A 17163-nucleotide genomic window follows, 5' to 3' on the forward strand; every position below is an offset into this window, starting at 1 on the left:
TACTATTCCGCCAACAACACTAGGCATCCCATAACTTGGACTGCAGTCAGGCTGCCCCTGTTGTTTTGGTGTCTTTTATGATGTGTAGGACAAGGATGATGGGGGGCTGGCACCTTTGCTTGGATTTCCTCTCACTATGTAGGTCATAAATAATCCAGTCTGTGAGTGCCTAGATGTGTTTTCACTGCCCATTCCAGGTGGGTCCTCTCCTTGTCCTTACCTTGTCTTATGTGTGTACTTGACAGTCATCCATTCTGAAATGCAAACTCAAACTCAAAGCCAACCAATTCTTCTCCCTTCCTCCAGCACCTTGTCTCCAACCATAGATTTATCCTCGGTCTGTCACTTTTCCAGCTCTTGAATTGAGCCCCTGCTTTTCAACTCCACTGCTCTCTCATCACCTTCCACCATTTCCTGTCTAGATTCCTGCTGCTGCTTCCTGGCTGTTTTTTTTTTTTTTTTTTTTTCTGCCTCCTCTCTTACGCCATTCTAATACATCCTGGAAGTTGTTGCTAGATTGATCCTCCAGAATTTTTAAAAAGTATGACTGCATTCCCGGGTTTAAAACTTTTAATGACATTTCATTGCTTTCAGATTAAGACTGGATTACTTAGGGCACAAGTCACAGACCCCTTTGGGAGCTAGTGCCTGCGTATAGATCATGGCAGCATCCCCTCCACACCCACAACAGACCCTTTGCCTGAGGTTCAGCTGGCCCACAAAAGTATCTATTTGATATATGCAGTCAGCCGGCATAGCAGTTGATGTATTTTGTAACTCATATCCTTTTTGCAGGTTTTTGTACCCTCACAGAGAGCTGATAATCATATCTCCCTGATAAGATTTTGTGAGGGTTCAATGTGATCATGTGTTGGGCACATAGAAGACACTCAAAAAATGCTGCTTGCTTTCTTGTTACCGTATCAGAACTGGCCATAAATCTTGCCCTAAATATATCGATGTTCATTATGTTTATAGATCAGTCATTGAAACAATCAAGACCTCCATATCTTTTTGGAAGCAATCACCATAAATTAGCTACATAGTTCTCAAAACAGGTAAAGGTCAAATACAAGTTTGTTCCATTTTTTTCTCCTCTAATTACCCCTTAACTTGTTTCTATTTGAGAGCACCTTCCTCCATTTTTCTCCTCCTTGGAATACTAGGTAACCTGCTGCATTTCCCAGAGCTGCCTCCTAGTTTTTCCCCTCCTCCTGCTCCTCCTTCTTTTCTCCTCTTTCCTTTTCCCATTTGTAGAGTGAGAGTCACTAAGGACCAGCTGGACCATCAAATACCACCTCACACTCAGAGTAGGAGCCCCCTCACTAGAATGCATGGCATTGCATCATTTTGAACACATTGCTGTTTCACTTTAGGAGGACTTGTGCAGAACTCTGGGATGGTCAGACACTCAGCAGTGTGTTCTGCATATGGAAATGAGAGGCAGGATTTTCGTGACCTGTGTGATCCGGTTCTGCCCTGGGCCTTTACTCCTGCCGTTTGCATCCTCACATATGCCTTCATAAACCACATTAACCATTCCAGACTTTTTTCTGCTCGAAGAATGAGTTAATCTCCGAAGATCCAACTTAAATGCCAGTTGCATCTGATGCTTCCCTGGCAGAATAAACCACCTTCGGCTGTGTGTCCCACTGGACATCTTGGACACATCTGTTTTGGAGAGCACCTACTGCAATGTAGTCATGTTCCCTATGTCTATATCTAGCCCATTGCCTGAGAGTCCCCTGAGGGCACATGCTCCACTTCTAAGAAAAATGTGTAATTTCCTTCTCTTATCAGAGCAGTTCATAGAGTGCAGCCTTAGACTTTAAGGAGCCCTTTGTTCATTTCTCTGCTGGTCTGGCAAAAGAAATGAGCAAGAGCTGTCAATGGAGCTGCAAGACCCTCAGAAACTTCTTGCTTGAGAGATACCTGTCCACAAAGGAGAATATCATTCTGCTTTGGAACGAATCATTCAACGTCTTGGACCTCTTAAACACTCTTGTGATAAAACCACTGTGATCTATTCTTGAAACATAGTCTGATGGCAGAGTCAGAGGGAAGAAATAGAATTGTACAGAGCTTGGGCTTTCAGGATGGAGAAAGAACATCTCTAACACAAGCTTTTGGAAGGCCCATTGGGGAATTCCTGTATGGTTTGGCTGGTGTTACATTGCTAGCACCCACAGTCACGTTCTGTAAACCAAGTCTTACCGTTTCTGTTATGTAGACAATGAGGCTCCAAAGAGAGTCAGTGACTTGCCCAAGGTCACATAGTACATGTCCTTGAACTAGGATCTATCTGACAACAGATTCAAGACAATACCTGGAAGAACCAGACTTCTCATTAAGAACAATCTTATTTTGGGTAATTCCTCCTGGGTTTTCAATATCTACAGATTTTATCATTGATTCACAGTGTCAGGGTCAGCTCTTGCCTTAACTGTGGACTTGGAATAGAAGATGATTCTTTACATACCTGCAGCTTATTTTCCTTCCCAATAATCTCAGAGCCCTCCATTTCAGGTCTGTGACCCAGGAACAACATCTACACACAGAAACCCAACCTGTTCTCTAAATCTCCTTCCTTTCTGAAAACCAAGGTGGAAAAGAGAAGCATTGTAGGAGATGATTGGATGATGAGGATGGATTTCTTGTGAATGGTTTAGCACCATCTCCTTGTTTCTGTCCCTGCAATAGTGAGTTATTGGAAGATCTGATTGTTTAAAGGTGTATGGTACCTCTTACCCCCCCGCCCGCTTCTGCTTTTACCATCTGATGTGCCTGCATCCACCCTGCCTGTAAGCTCCCTGAGGCCTCTGCAGAAGCAGATGTTGCTATGGTTCCTGTACAGCCGTGTACACTGCAGAACCGTGAACTTATTATGTCTCTTTTCTTATAAATTACCCAGTCTTAGGTATTTTTTATAGCAATGCAAGAACAGTCTAATACAGAATTTCTGGAAGTATGTCATAGAGCCAACAGAAGCAACGGGAAGAACCAGGCTTGTAAGAAGGACCAGAACTTTCATTGTTTAGGAAACTGAGAACATAGCCAAGATTCAAAGTCAGGGATGGTCTAGTTAGAATATTGCTGCCAACAAACTTTGCCACTGTGCTATGAATGATCGCTTACCCTCTGTTCTATTTGTCTCATTCTTTCCAAATTCAAGGTAGAGAGAGAACCTTGGTCATATATCTGAGGCATAGCTTCTGGCAGACTGAGAGAAGAAACATCTGGTCTTTTGTGGTGGAATCCCTGCCACCCACTAGGACTTAGACCCTAATAAAGTCAAGAGTTTCCATGCTGGGCATAAAATATTTAATAGGGAACAATCAAATATCTTCCATTCTGCTTGGTGCAGTTATATCCCCTTTATTTTTCCAGTTCAATCTCGGAGAACAGCAGATACCTGTGTGGATTGGCACGTACTCTTACTTACGCGAGGGATGGACACTATCAGGGAGATTAGGTTTATTCTGCGTGGCCACAAAGAGTAGAATTTTAAAAATGATATGCAAGTTATTGGAAAATGTTTCTCAATGAAACATGTCTCAATGAAAACATTTTTCCATGAAGACGTTCAAATAGCAAGAGCTGCCCAAAGATGTAATGGAACGCTGGGGAGGGCTTGAGTTTCTTAGCACTGAATCATTCCAGCTGAGACTAGGAAATGGCTCAGCAGGGAACTTTTTGACCTTCCCTGTCCAATGTGGGGACTCAAATTTACATTTTATTTTGTTTATTTAATTTTAATTTTATTTTATTTTAGACCAGGTCTTTCTCTGTCACCAGGCTGGAGTGGACTGGTGCTAGATCAAAGCTCACTGCAGCCTCAAACTCCTGGGCTCAAGTGATCCCCCTGTGAGCTACCATGCCTGGCTAGGAGTTCAAATTTAAATTTAAATTAGCATAAACTTCAAAATTGAACTCCTCAATCACACTAGCCACATGTCAATGGCTCAGTAGCCACATATCACCATATATACCATATTTGGCCACACAGCTATAGGATACTTACATCATCCAGTAGAAAGTTCTATTGTTCAGGGTTGTTACAGAGGGTTTCAAGCATCAAGCACAATTGGAAGAGATGAAATTAAAGCCTTTCAGTCCTAGCAGTATAAATAAAATGGTAGACAATAGTTTAGATACTGTAGGTACTATACTATTTATATTCAGAGGAGGGAAAAGAAACAAAGCAAGAAATACTAAAACAAGGTTTCGTGCAGGAGATAGCAACTAGGCTGCACCCCAAAACAGGAAACAAACTAAACAGACAGATAAGAAATATTTTAGAACGTTGTGATCCACACAGTCTCTGTTGCAACTACTCCATTCTTCTGATGTAGCACTCAATTCTTCTGTGCTTCTAGTGTAGCCCAGTTCTTCTGATGTGGCTACAGACAACACAAAAATAAATATGTGGCTGTATTCCAGTAAAACTTGGTTTATGCATACTGATATAGGAATTTCATATAGTTTTCATGTATCATAAAATATTCTTCTGTTTTTCAACCACTTAAAATGTTAATAATCATAATTTGCCAGCCCCTTTCCTAAAGGATCTCTTAAGTTTGGAATGGCTAAGAGAGGATAGTAATCTGACCAATCCTCTCCAATTCTTAAAATTACTGAAGCATCCAGATTGTAAGAGGCGGTTCTTGCAGAAATGCTAAGTGTTGATGTGATGACTGCTCCTGCCTTGCTCCATGTTACACTCTTGATTGGCCTGAAAATCAGCAGATCTTACTAATTACCAGTACAGACTAAGCAACTGAACAGAGTCACTAATAACAGCCAGCTTTACTACTTACTAATCATGCAACTGTGAACCATTTACTGACTCATCCTAAACTTCTGTTTTGTTGTTGTTATTGCTATTTTTAATTGTAAATGTGGTACCATCAAATAAGTAAATAAATAAATAACTCCTGGGGTTACTTTGAGAATTAAATGTGATAATATGAGTAAAGCCTTTGGAAAGGATATGTCAAGTCAGTATTTTAAATAAAAAATGGAAGCCACTGCTATCCGTGTTCACAGGATACGATAATCAGACGGGAAATGATTGAATTGACATCAAAGTTTGCAAATATTATGAAGTAAGATTGGGAGATGCTGAGCGGAAAACAAGTTAGTTTTTATTAAAACTAAACATGAGTTAGAATTGCATTCCTAATGTAATAATTCTTTCCCAAAAGGGATAATTTTGAGGGTGATGCCAATGGCTAAATGTCACATAACACCAGGAAACTTAACTCATAGGGGAAGGGGAATTATGCATTTGATTGGAGTAGCATTTCCTCCAATTTGCAGCTAACTATGATTAGTTCCTGCAAATGAGGCTTTAATTGGACCCACGTTGAACTGATGAGCATATCATGGAAATGTTGCTTATGTCTCACAGGTGGATTCGGTCACACTTGGGTAAAGAGTAGAGGTTAGTTTACGACCCAGCTGTGCCCCAGCGTTTTCCTAATGACGCATTAGCTCAGGATGGAGCGTCTGGAGGGAAGGGTGTTTATTATTTCCTAATATAAGGGTAAAAACTCCTCAAATCATGCAAATTATAAAAGACATGTCCTCAGTTGTTCTTTTATTTATTTTTTCATCTCCTTGTAGATGACATAAAGTGTCAGTTTCTGCTTTCAATAAATGATTCCCTTTTAAGCACACAATTTAAAATATTTTTTAAAAGGCTAAACCATATTGTAGAATTTATTACAATAGATAACATAATAGTAGTAACACAATATTAATTGTTCTTTTTTTTTTTTTTTTTTTTTTTTTTTTTTGAGACGGAGTCTCGCTCTGCCGCCCGGGCTGGAGTGCAGTGGCCGGATCTCAGCTCACTGCAAGCTCCGCCTCCCGGGTTCCCGCCATTCTCCTGCCTCAGCCTCCCGAGTAGCTGGGACCACAGGCGCCACCACGTCGCCCGGCTAGTTTTTTGTAGTTTTTAGTAGAGACGGGGTTTCACCGTGTTAGCCAGGATGGTCTCGATCTCCTGACCTCGTGATCCGCCCGTCTCGGCCTCCCAAAGTGCTGGGATTACAGGCTTGAGCCACCGCGCCCGGCCAATATTAATTGTTCTAATTAACATACTTAATAAAATTAATGAGAAACACAATTCTGAAGATAATTATTTACGTCAACAAGCAGTTATGGAGCCTAAAGGCCAGACACTGTGATTCACATATGTGATCCCTAAAGTAAATAAGGCAAGCTTTTATTCTCAGCAAGTTCACAATCTAGTGGGAAAGATAGAAAATGATTTCAGAAACTAGGATAAGTGCAGCACCATGTTACAAAGCCTTAGCGACGTCTAGTTTGTTTCCTGGTTCGGAATCCCAGTCCATAGTTGACTGTGGGATGCGGTGCAGCCTCTGCAACCCAGGCCATACCATGCATGGGTCTTGGCACCACCTACATCCCCCAGGAGGAAGGCTCATCTCTTTCTATTTTGTAAATGGCTCAGTGTATTTAGGCTTTTGTTTATTGTGGAGAAAAGAAAAAAGAAGAAGGAAGAAAGTAAAGGATATAAAAAAACCAGAGGGCGGGGGAGGGGGGGATTGTAAAGACAGGAACAAAACAAAAAGAAGAGATAGGGAAGAATTCTCGCCTGTGTGAGCGCTGACAAAGTCCTTACCAATCCATAATTGCCAAACTTTTCTGTAAAAGACCAGAGAGTGAATATCCTTGGTTTTGAAGACCATATGGTCTCTAAAGCAACCTCACAGCACTGTGGCTTCTGTAGACTATATGTAAGTGAATGGGCGTGAGTCCGTTCCAATTACATTTTATTTACAAAAACAGGCAGCTGGTCTGCAGGCTATAGTTTGCTGACCCGTGAATTCAAACTCATTGTTATCAGCCATGCAGCTGGGGTCGCGGCACCTTTTCAGCTGCTAGGCAGCACCTTGGTACTTTCACATATATCACCTCATTTAATTCTCACCCGTAGCCCTGTGAAAAAGGCCTTGCTTTGGTTTTTTGTTTGTTCTTTCATTTTATCAGTCAAGACACTGAGATGCAGAGACATTAAGCTTGAACAAGGTCCCTCAGTAAAAGGGACAGGTCTTGGAGATGCTTCATTTCATTTTCAGGCAACATTCTGTTTCTAAACTTTCTGAAACATGTAACTGGTGCTCAGTGCTGCAGCATAGACAATGGGTGTATCAGCGAAATGAAGCAACATGCTCAGGGTCTGTCAGTAAGCTGGTGCCAGAGTTGGGACTAGAACACAGGGTCCTGAATCCTACTCCCGTTCTTTGCCCAAGATGCTTGATAAGGCCCACCTTGGTCAGTCTCTGGTACGTGCCTCTGTGTGTCTGGGTAGAAACCCTTTCCAGACAGGTTGCCTTAGTGAATTTGGCTGATCCTGACATGATTTCAAATATGAAGTTTTAATCTATCTTTTAAAGCTATGTGAAGCATGTTTTTCCTGAGCCATTGAAATAAAATGACTGCTTTGAATATTGCGAGAATCTGCATGAATGCCAGAGAAAACAATGCAATTTTAATTTGGTGGCTTTCCAAGTTTTCTTATAGAGATCACTGGGGGAAAGATGCTGTATTGTTCTCCTTTTTTTTTTTCAAGCATGAACTGAATATTTGCCACCTGAGTTGACAGTTCAACAATTTCAGATGAATTCATCTCCAAATACACCTAATTTTCAGTCTCATCCAGCAGCCACAATCCATTCACCCTGACCATTGAAACAAATGCCAAAGAACAATGAGCTTAGCAGCTCAGTAATACGGGCAACAGTTGGCACCGTCGGGAGGGGCACCGCTCCCTGGGGCCTGGGACTCTGCTCTTCACTTTGTAAGAATGTTTAGGCATGGGAGGGAAACCGACCAAGTAAACAAGGACAGGCACAAGGACTCCCGGATTCAACTGAGAAACAGATAAACCTGGCCTTCAGTACAGCCGGGTTTTTCATCCAGTTCCATGCAATTTACTTCAGCTCAATCTCTTATATTAAATTCAGTGTTGTTCTGGAGTAGACCTGATGGGGGGAAACAAAGAAGGAAGCAGGAGATACTGGCTTTGATGTCAGACCTGGATTTATTCTCAACTTAGCCACATGTAAGTGGTGTAACCCTAACTTATATAATCTCACTCCACTTCAATGTCTTCATCTGTGAAATGGGAAAAATGATCCTTGAAGTACTGAAGCAGAATTTCAAGTGGGTAATGTGTATAAACATGAGTGGTGAACAGTCAGCATATTAAATATCATTTTCAACCCCTTCCTCTCACAAAGAAATAGACGGTAGAGAGACACCTTCACAGCTTCAAAACAGAACCAAACACAGCTCAGTGTTCAGTTGAGGGAAAGCTGTGGGAGCAGTGAGGAAGGACTGAGTTTCTTCCTGGAATGAGCAGGGAAAGTTTCACCTAGAAAATAAATAGCATCGTAAAATAAAATTAAAAAATAAAATAAAATAATAATAATAATAAAATACATATTATTTATTTATGATGTTATAATATATATTGTTATATATGATGACAAATACATAATTTGTATAATAATAAATATATAAATATATAATAAATGTATAAATATGTAAATATTTAAAAATATAAAATACATAAGTATATGATTTATAAAATAATAAAAATAAAAATAAAATATAAAAATAAAATAAAAAGTAAAAATAAAAAAATAAAATACATAACGTCTCAACTGGGCAAAGCAAGGCAGGAGTAGGACAGAAATGATTATGTAAATGGAGGGGTTAGTTTGGGCTAAAGGAGCAGCCTAACAAGACTGCAGCTGTGTGGCTGGAGGAAAGCGTATGAGCAGGAGGGAGTGAGGAAGGAGGCCTCAGAGGCAGGTGCAGGCCGGGATCTGGGGAGCACTGGACTCCAGAGCAAGAGAGTTGTCTTCATGTTGTTGATTTTTCTGGTGCACTGAAGAACATTGAATGGGGCGGTGCAGGGGGATTTGAAAGCCAACAGTTGGAGGCAGAAGGTTGTACGGTTGCAGCTGCAGTAGTATAAGAGAAATTCGCTTTTTAAAATGTATCCAACATATATTCTTTGCAAACCTATGATTTTTTCTGCTTGCTAGTGTTGAAAAGGACACATAGGTGCCTTCTTTCATGGAGTTTAAATTTTGCCAGGGCAACAGACAAGCAAGAGGTGAACAAACAAGACAGACTTTCAGGTAGCAAACATGCCATGCAGACAGCAGGTATTACAGGTGTGAGCGAAGTGGGTGTGGGTCTCTTATTTAGCTCCAGGAGACAGGCAGGTCCCGATGAAGAGGGGCCTTTTGAGCTGAGACCTGAATGTGAAGAAGGGAATATCTCCTGGAGAGTTGAGGTTGGGGTGCTCTGGGTAGAGTGCCAGGGCTCCAGGGCTCAGATAGACTGGCTGTGATGGAAGAGCCGGAAGAAGCTCTGTGTGCTTGCGAGGCTGGAGTGTTGGACCTGAAACGAAGTGATAGGTAAGAGCTGGGTCTCGCTGGCCATTGAGGGCTAACACAAAGAGTTTGGATTTTCATTGTTAGCGTAATAGAGAGCAGAGCTGATTTTAAAGCAATGAGTGTTGGGATCTAGGTTTTATAAGATGGTGCTGGCCCCTGTGGCATGTGGACTCTAGAGGGGTGTATGTGACAGCAGGGTCGTGTGTTATCAAGGCTGATGCAGTCATCTGGTTATCAGTGGCTTGGACTAGGGTGTTAGCAGTGATCATGGAAAAAAGTGACACTTTTGGAGATTATTAAACAGAGCCACATGGCTTCTGATGTGGTGAATGGTGGCTGGGCTGGGTGTAAAAATGAGAAATTGAGGATGGTGTTAAACAAGATGACTAAGGTATGAGAGGACCAGGATATGACGCTGCCTGATACTTCTGCTATTGAGACATTTATAAATTTACTGGCACTATTCACTATTTTTCCTAAGGTTTTTGTAATAGACATAGCACTCTCATATTTATTCTGTTGTATGCCTGCAAATCATTTGTGAGTAAAAGACTACTTTTGCCCATTTTGCAGATAAGGAAATTGAGTTTCAAAGAGCGCAAATAGCCCTGCCCAGGTTCACTGTTAGGGAGTTGGAAGACCCAGGCCTCAAGGGAAGCCTTCTGACACTGGCCCACTGCTCATCTTATTACAACACAGTGTATATTCATTAACTAGAAACTCAAGGAAACTAGAACCCATTACCTAAAAGGTACTGATTTTAAAGAGGAGCTAGCGCAGTGAAAACAGTCAGGACTTTAAAGTTAGTGAAACCTAAGTTCAAGCCCAGATCTGTTCATAACTTGCTTAGGCAAATACTAGCTTAAGCAAAAATATAGTTTCTTTTCCAATTTCATCTGCAAAGTAGGATTTGTAATACTCAAGTTGAAGGATGATTATGAGAATTAAATCAATGAATTAATATTAATATAAACTACCTAGAGCAGTATTTGACATATTTGACATTTACTATATCCCTACTTCCTCTTTTTCTAGGAACCAATAAAAAAAGATTTGTGGCTTATTAGTGTTATCTCTTTTATATGTCTGATGTCAGCACAAACTTCATTCCTCAGTTCATTAGACCAATGACTTGCCATAATGATAATAATAACGTTAATGATAAGGGTAATACAAATAATAACAAGATTTAATCAAAGGAGGCATGCTTATGGAATTATAAATATTTCTATTACTATAACTCAACATTCCTTTGAAAGTCTATAGGGAGTACTACTAATATTTATAGCTAAGAGCTGTTAGAATTGTTTATGTACTAATATTGTGCTAAACTTAGCATGTATTTCATTTCTCCCTTACAACAAAACTCTGAATTTGATTCCAATATTTTTCCTATTGCACAGCTGATGAAATAAAGGCACAGATAAAGGAGATAGGTTGTTCATAATCTCAGAAATATGAAGCTTAGAGTCACGATTCTATGTGAGAGCATCTGACTCCAGACCCTGTATTTTCAAGCCATCTTGTTGTGCTCTAATGGGGAGGATGGATTAGGCCTTGTCCCAATGTCCTATATATACTGTGTCGTACGCACAGCAAATCTTCAATTAAATGTTCTAAGCTGCCTATTTGCCACCTATTATCTTAAGAAAGAAATTCCTTCCTGAATGTGGGTTTTTGGCCCACACTCTCCAGATACTGAAGCATTAATTGAGAGAATGCATCTTATCAATAGAGAATTCTGATTTGATATCCTCTCATCTGACTAAAACCAGGTACTTAAACTTTTCCTATCACAACAGCTCATATAGACACTAAGTACAATTCTAGTCACCAATGCCTAATCATTGATGACAACTTACATTCTTACATTCCTTTTTTTTTTCCCAAATGGAAGACATCTGTGGAGTAAAAATAGAAGAAACAGTTAAATAGTTAGCTCTGTTATAGGAAGTAGATGATATGTGGCTAATTTCCTTTGTTACAATATAAATATTGTTTAATTTGTTCAATACATATTTGATAAGCAATTAGGAGATGCAGGCATTAGAGTCTGACTCAACAGCCAGTTTTGAACACCTTCTGTTTGCCAAGGTGAGCTGGAGCTTGTAGCTAAAATTTCAGTGCTTTGTAAATGGGATAGAATGTATTTCCCAAAGACCAAAATACTTTCCACTGTGATTTTTGAAGTGACTCTTACCCCACTCAAAACATGAGAAATAGCTGCTTGGGGAATTGTCTCTATTACAAAATTAGTTTCTCTTGTCCCAAATGATGGTCCCGTTTTACAGCTCATAATGAATCATGACTGTTAGTTGTACAGGGAGTTTTCCAACTTACGTCTTTTTTTCCTCCCACCATTCATATTTATCATTTTCCCAAATGGGTATGTCCTCTTTTAAAAATATTACCCTTTTCTAATATCTTCTATTTGACATCATGATAATAAAAATACGTGTCATTTTATGAGTAGCCAATACATGTTCAGGCAGGATTTTAGATGCTTTGCACACATTATCTTGTTAAGTCTTTTAGGCAATCCTGTAGGCAATTTTTATCACTGTTTTAATAAATGGAAACGTATGAACACACAAAAAGTAAGAATTTGATGCCCTAAAATGATAGGTGACTTCCCCATGGCCATTTGTCCTGAACAATCACAGCTGAAGATCTGCGAGAGATGTTGCCTCACCCCAACGCCCTTCTCTCTCTCTTTGTTTTTTTTTATTTGAGACAGAGTCTTGCTCTTTTGGCCAAGCTGGAGTGCTGTGGTATGATCTCAGCTGCAACCTCGACCTCCTGGATTCAAGCAATTCTCCTGCCTCAGCCTCCCAAGTAGCTGGGATTACAAATGTCCACCACCACGCCTGGCTAATTTTTGTATTTTTAGTAGAGACAGGGTTTTACCATGTTGGCTAGGCTGGTCTTGAACTCCTGACCTCAAGTGATCCCCTTGCCCCAGCTTCCCAAAGTGCTGGGACTACAGGCGTGAGCCACCACGCCTGGCCCCTATATCCTTCTCTTTAACAGCCAGCCAGTCTGTGCTGCTTATGGTAGAAATGACCTTAGGAAGCATATGCTCAATATAGAGTAAATAAAATTACAGTAATTTTTAGAGATTTAAATTAAATATATTACCATAAATCAAACATCTGTTTTTTTTTTTCCTAAAGATCAAGCAGTGGAGAGTTCATGAGTTTTAGAGTCAAAGGGACCAATTGCAAATGCTTGTTCTATTTTTTTGTTTTTGGTATGTAATTTTAGGCAAAATTCTTAGCTTTTTGGACTCAGTTTTTGATCTGTGAAACAAGGTAAGTGATGCCTATCTTGGGAGATTTAAAGGAAAGCATATTAAGTTAGCTCATGTGAAGCTCTCAGCAGAGTGTCAGCCACAAAGTGATTCTCAGTTCCCTGAACCTGACTAATAAGGACCAATTCAAGTCCTTCTTGTTTCTCCACCATTTCTTCAATGCGGAAAATTGGTGGTTCTTTCCTTCTTCTCTGACTGGCCATGGGCCAGGTGGTTTGTACTATACTTTTATAACACATCTTAAATTTTTTTTGACTTAATTCTTCATGCAGAGAGGAATCAGGAAGCCCAGGCCAGAAGAATCAGCTGGATGGCCTGCACTATCTTAAGCTAAATAAAATCACTGCTTTGTAAAACACACTGCTGTAGGGGGACAGTTTGTTACACGGCATAACTACTGCTTCCTTGAGTGCTGGGTGTGGAGTTCAGAAAAGCTTTCAAAAGGAATCTATATTTTGAAGGATTTTTAAGCAGGTCATTGCATGACCACATTTTCCCTTTTAGTAAGATTTGCCTGTTCAAATAACAGACTACAGGGAGAGGAGCTGGTTATCAAGGAGACGAGTTACTGCAGGGGTCTAGGCCAAAGACTCCCAGTAGTTGAAGCAGTTCAGTGTAGTAGGGAGAAGGAAGGGATGTATTTGAGAAATGTTTGGAATTCAGAATTCTCTCTGGAAAATTCCCTTGATTTTTCCCACTTCAAGTTTGAACGGTTCCCTCCCTCCCCTACTGCTTCCAGGGACCATTTCTCTTAAAGCATTGACTTCAGCTTTCTGTGCACAGAGGGGAAGTCTGTGCAGGACACCCTCCCTACCACATGAGGGAGCTAGAGGACAGAGAATGCGCCTTCTGCAGGCCCTGCCTGCCCTCACTCAGCTGTGTTCCTGGTAGTTTCGTAATTCTTTACAAAGTAAGTCAAAATGAGTTTAAAGTGAGTTATGCTGTCTTCAACTATTTTTTTTTTTTTTTGGTCATTTATCTGTTGTGGAAGAAAAAGGATCTTCTAGCAGAAGCCCAGAGTTTGGATGCTTCCCCCCATGGTCTTTGATTTTGGTGCTTAAACATCTCACTATTCTATTCTGTAAAATAAGTGCCCACATCTGTGTCTCCTTTTTTTTTTTCCTTCTCATCTTCAAAATATAGTTCCAGCGTCTGTGCTGTTTGCAGTCATGCAATTCTGTATCTGAAGGTAGGCGACAATTCTAACATATTTGGTCAGGGAGACACAAGTACTTCTCTCAGTCTCCCTACAGAAAATTAGACACGAACTCGATACACATAAATAACTCTGCAAGAGAAAGGGTTCTGTGGCTACACCTCTGGACAGAGCCTGGCCTCCAGCTCACGCGGAGACATGTATATATATAGACAGATCAAATCGTTGCAAAGACAGCCTCTGGGTCTCAAAAACTGTCGTTTTCAATCAAGAGCAGGAGCTATCCATGAAATTAAGAAATGCTAAAGAGGGTGAAGTCTGGAAGGAAGGGAGTTATTCCAGAATTTAAACTGCTGGGATGAGCCCTCTTGAAGTGAATAATACATTAGAATAATTGCCTAAAAAATGTGCTAGTCATCTCTCTTTCATGCCTTATGAGATGTGTCTGTGTGTTGCATATGTGTGGGAGGAGGAAAAGGAAAAGAAATAGTAGAAGGAGGAAAGGGGGAGGAGGAAGAGGGAAGGAGGTGACAGAAGGGGAGGAGAAGGAGGGAAGAAGAGGAGAGGGAGTGAAAATATAGAATGGGATGGTGGGAGGGATTTTTCCCTGCTAGGTAGAGAAGAAGATTTGCCTTACATTCTAAAGCTGTCCACCTCATAACATTTCCCAGCAGGGCGACCTTTTGCCAATTTGACCTCTTTGGTTCTCAGTTAATTTTTTGTTTGTTTGTTTGTGTGTTTTGAGACAGAATCTCACTCTGTTGCCCAGACTGGAGTGCGATGACACAATTTCGGCCCACTGCAACCTCCTCCTGCCGGGTTCAAGCAATTCTCCTGCCTCAGCCTCCCAAGCAGCTGGGATTACAGGCTCCTGCCACTATACCTGGCTAATTTTTGTATTTTTAGTAGAGACAGGGTTTCACCATGTTAGTCAGGCTGGTCTCGAACTCCTGTCCTCAGGTGATCCACCCACCTCGGTCTCCCAAAGTGCTGGGATTACAGGTGTGAGCCACCACGCCCGGCTCTTAGTAAAATTTTTTGTAAAGTGAGGTGATATATGCAAGTTCTCTTTGCCCTACTGAGTGATAGCAAGTGTCAAGTAATTGAGTGAATTTAACAGTGTCTTAGTAACTCACTACATGTTGTACAGGCACAAAAGACCATGGTTATTTGTTGTCAGTTACTTCTCTTACCAGATGGACAACTCTGACTTTCCACATGGGTGAACATCAACCTCAACCTTAGTCCAACTTTTTTCAACCTCCATCCAAGTCCTTCAATTTAATGAATGAGATCAGACTCAGGAAGCAGAACATCTGAATCTTATTTGTGCCCCATCACTTCCTGAGTGGTCTTGGGACAATGTCACAGTTTTCTGATCTGTACTATGGGACATATGTTAATACCTATCTCACAGGGCTACTCTAAAATTCAGATGAGATGGATGTGCCAGTGGAGATGCTCTATGTAGATATTTACTGTTGCTATTGCCCGGAATAAGAAAGCAACTAAATTTCAGATGTCTTTTCTACTCTCTTGCATGACCTCTTTCCCTCATCTACTAAATACAAGGAAGCCCTTTCTGTCGTTGATGAAATATCTATTGGAATTCTTCCTTCTACTTGACTGTCTTTTTACAATAAAGGTGAAGTGTGGAAGAGGTAGTTAGTGTTATAAACGTAGGATGTTATGGGGTATGTGCAAGTGTGCATGTTGGCATGGAGAGTAACACACACAGTTCTTCCATGAATCCTCAAGCTTCTCATTGTCTTTTGCTACGTGTCATATTGAGAAGTCTGGAAAACACAATCTGATTAGTCATTTAGATTCTATTCTAGATGTTTGCTATCTTGGAGACAGACCTTGGTCTGTCATACTTACTCTGAAAACAGTTATACTTCTAGTGGTTCAATTTGCTAATGCAAGGGTTGATTTTATGTGAAGTCATGCTGAGTAAGTAGAACGACTTGCACTCTGTTTATGCAGGGACAGTCCAAGCTCTTGATACGTTTTGTTGGATGGATGAATGAATAAAAGTGAAACCTAAAGGAAATGAGCACCTACGTTAAGATTCTTTGACTTTGTGAAAATCACTTAAGAAAATACCTTTCTTTGAGCTTTTTAAGATTTTTTACACGTTTTTTGTAAGGGGATTGCCTGTAACTTTCCTATTATCTCAGAAAGACAAACACTCTGTTAATATGCCCTGGCAACACAGACAGCACTCTTTAGATTACATTTAGATTATAGAGGACTACCCTGCACCGTCTGTGTAAAGTTCTCCCCAAAAAACCAACAACAATCGGCAGTTATTCAATCATTATTTATTTTATTAAATTATGATATATTGTACTGAATATATTGCATGAAACGTTATCTTGTTCATTAATTAATGTAAGTGAACATTTCTGTCCTTTAGTTACTCTGTACACAGCATAAATTGTATTTTGTGCTATAAAGAAAGAATTCTCCAAGTTACGTAAAATAGAATCTCTGTATTGGGAGAATTCATTTGGGAAACGCAAGTTCGGGTTGCTGTGTTCCACTGTGTGATTCTGGTTGTACCAAGACCACAGCGCTCTGAGAGCTTCCTACCCAGGCCATATCTCAGTGTTGTTTGCACAGCTAGTAGTCTTGCTCCTCCTAGACAAATAGCCTAGTTTACTGTTTGCTATAAAGCTGGTAGATTCCCCAAACCCAGTGTTGTTCAGCTGTGATGTCAACCCACCGATGCGTGGTATTTATCTGGGCCACATTATGCTTCCCTCTCCCTTGGGATTGGGAACAATGGAAACCAAGGCTAATATGCTGATGACAATGTTGCTTGCCTTACCATGAGTAATAAAGTCCTTTGAGTTCCCCCCAGACGTCTTATGTCTTAGGTCATCCTTCAGGAAATGGTAACAGGTGAGCTCTTTGTAACTAGGGTAAAATAAAATTTCAAAAATACAGTATTCACAGTATTCTGTTGGCATGGAATGATACAGCGTAACTTTCTGCCACTTGTTTTTAAAGGGTGTGATCTACCTTGCCACAGGCCTTGGCATGGACTGGGGCAAAATTAGGATCTAAATTGGAGGGCGTGGTTCTGCTAACAGGTCCTGCTTCACCATTGTAAAAAGCTGATGAGAGAACTATAGGCTGATTGAAGAAAAGCGCCTAGTAGTTTTTTGTCCCAAATAGACCATAATCTTTAAATATTTTTACTTTTAATATTACTAATATATCCTATAATCGAATATCTTACTATATTCAAT

Source organism: Rhinopithecus roxellana, chromosome 9 (assembly GCF_007565055.1).
Source record: "Rhinopithecus roxellana isolate Shanxi Qingling chromosome 9, ASM756505v1, whole genome shotgun sequence".
NCBI lineage: Eukaryota > Metazoa > Chordata > Mammalia > Primates > Cercopithecidae > Rhinopithecus > Rhinopithecus roxellana.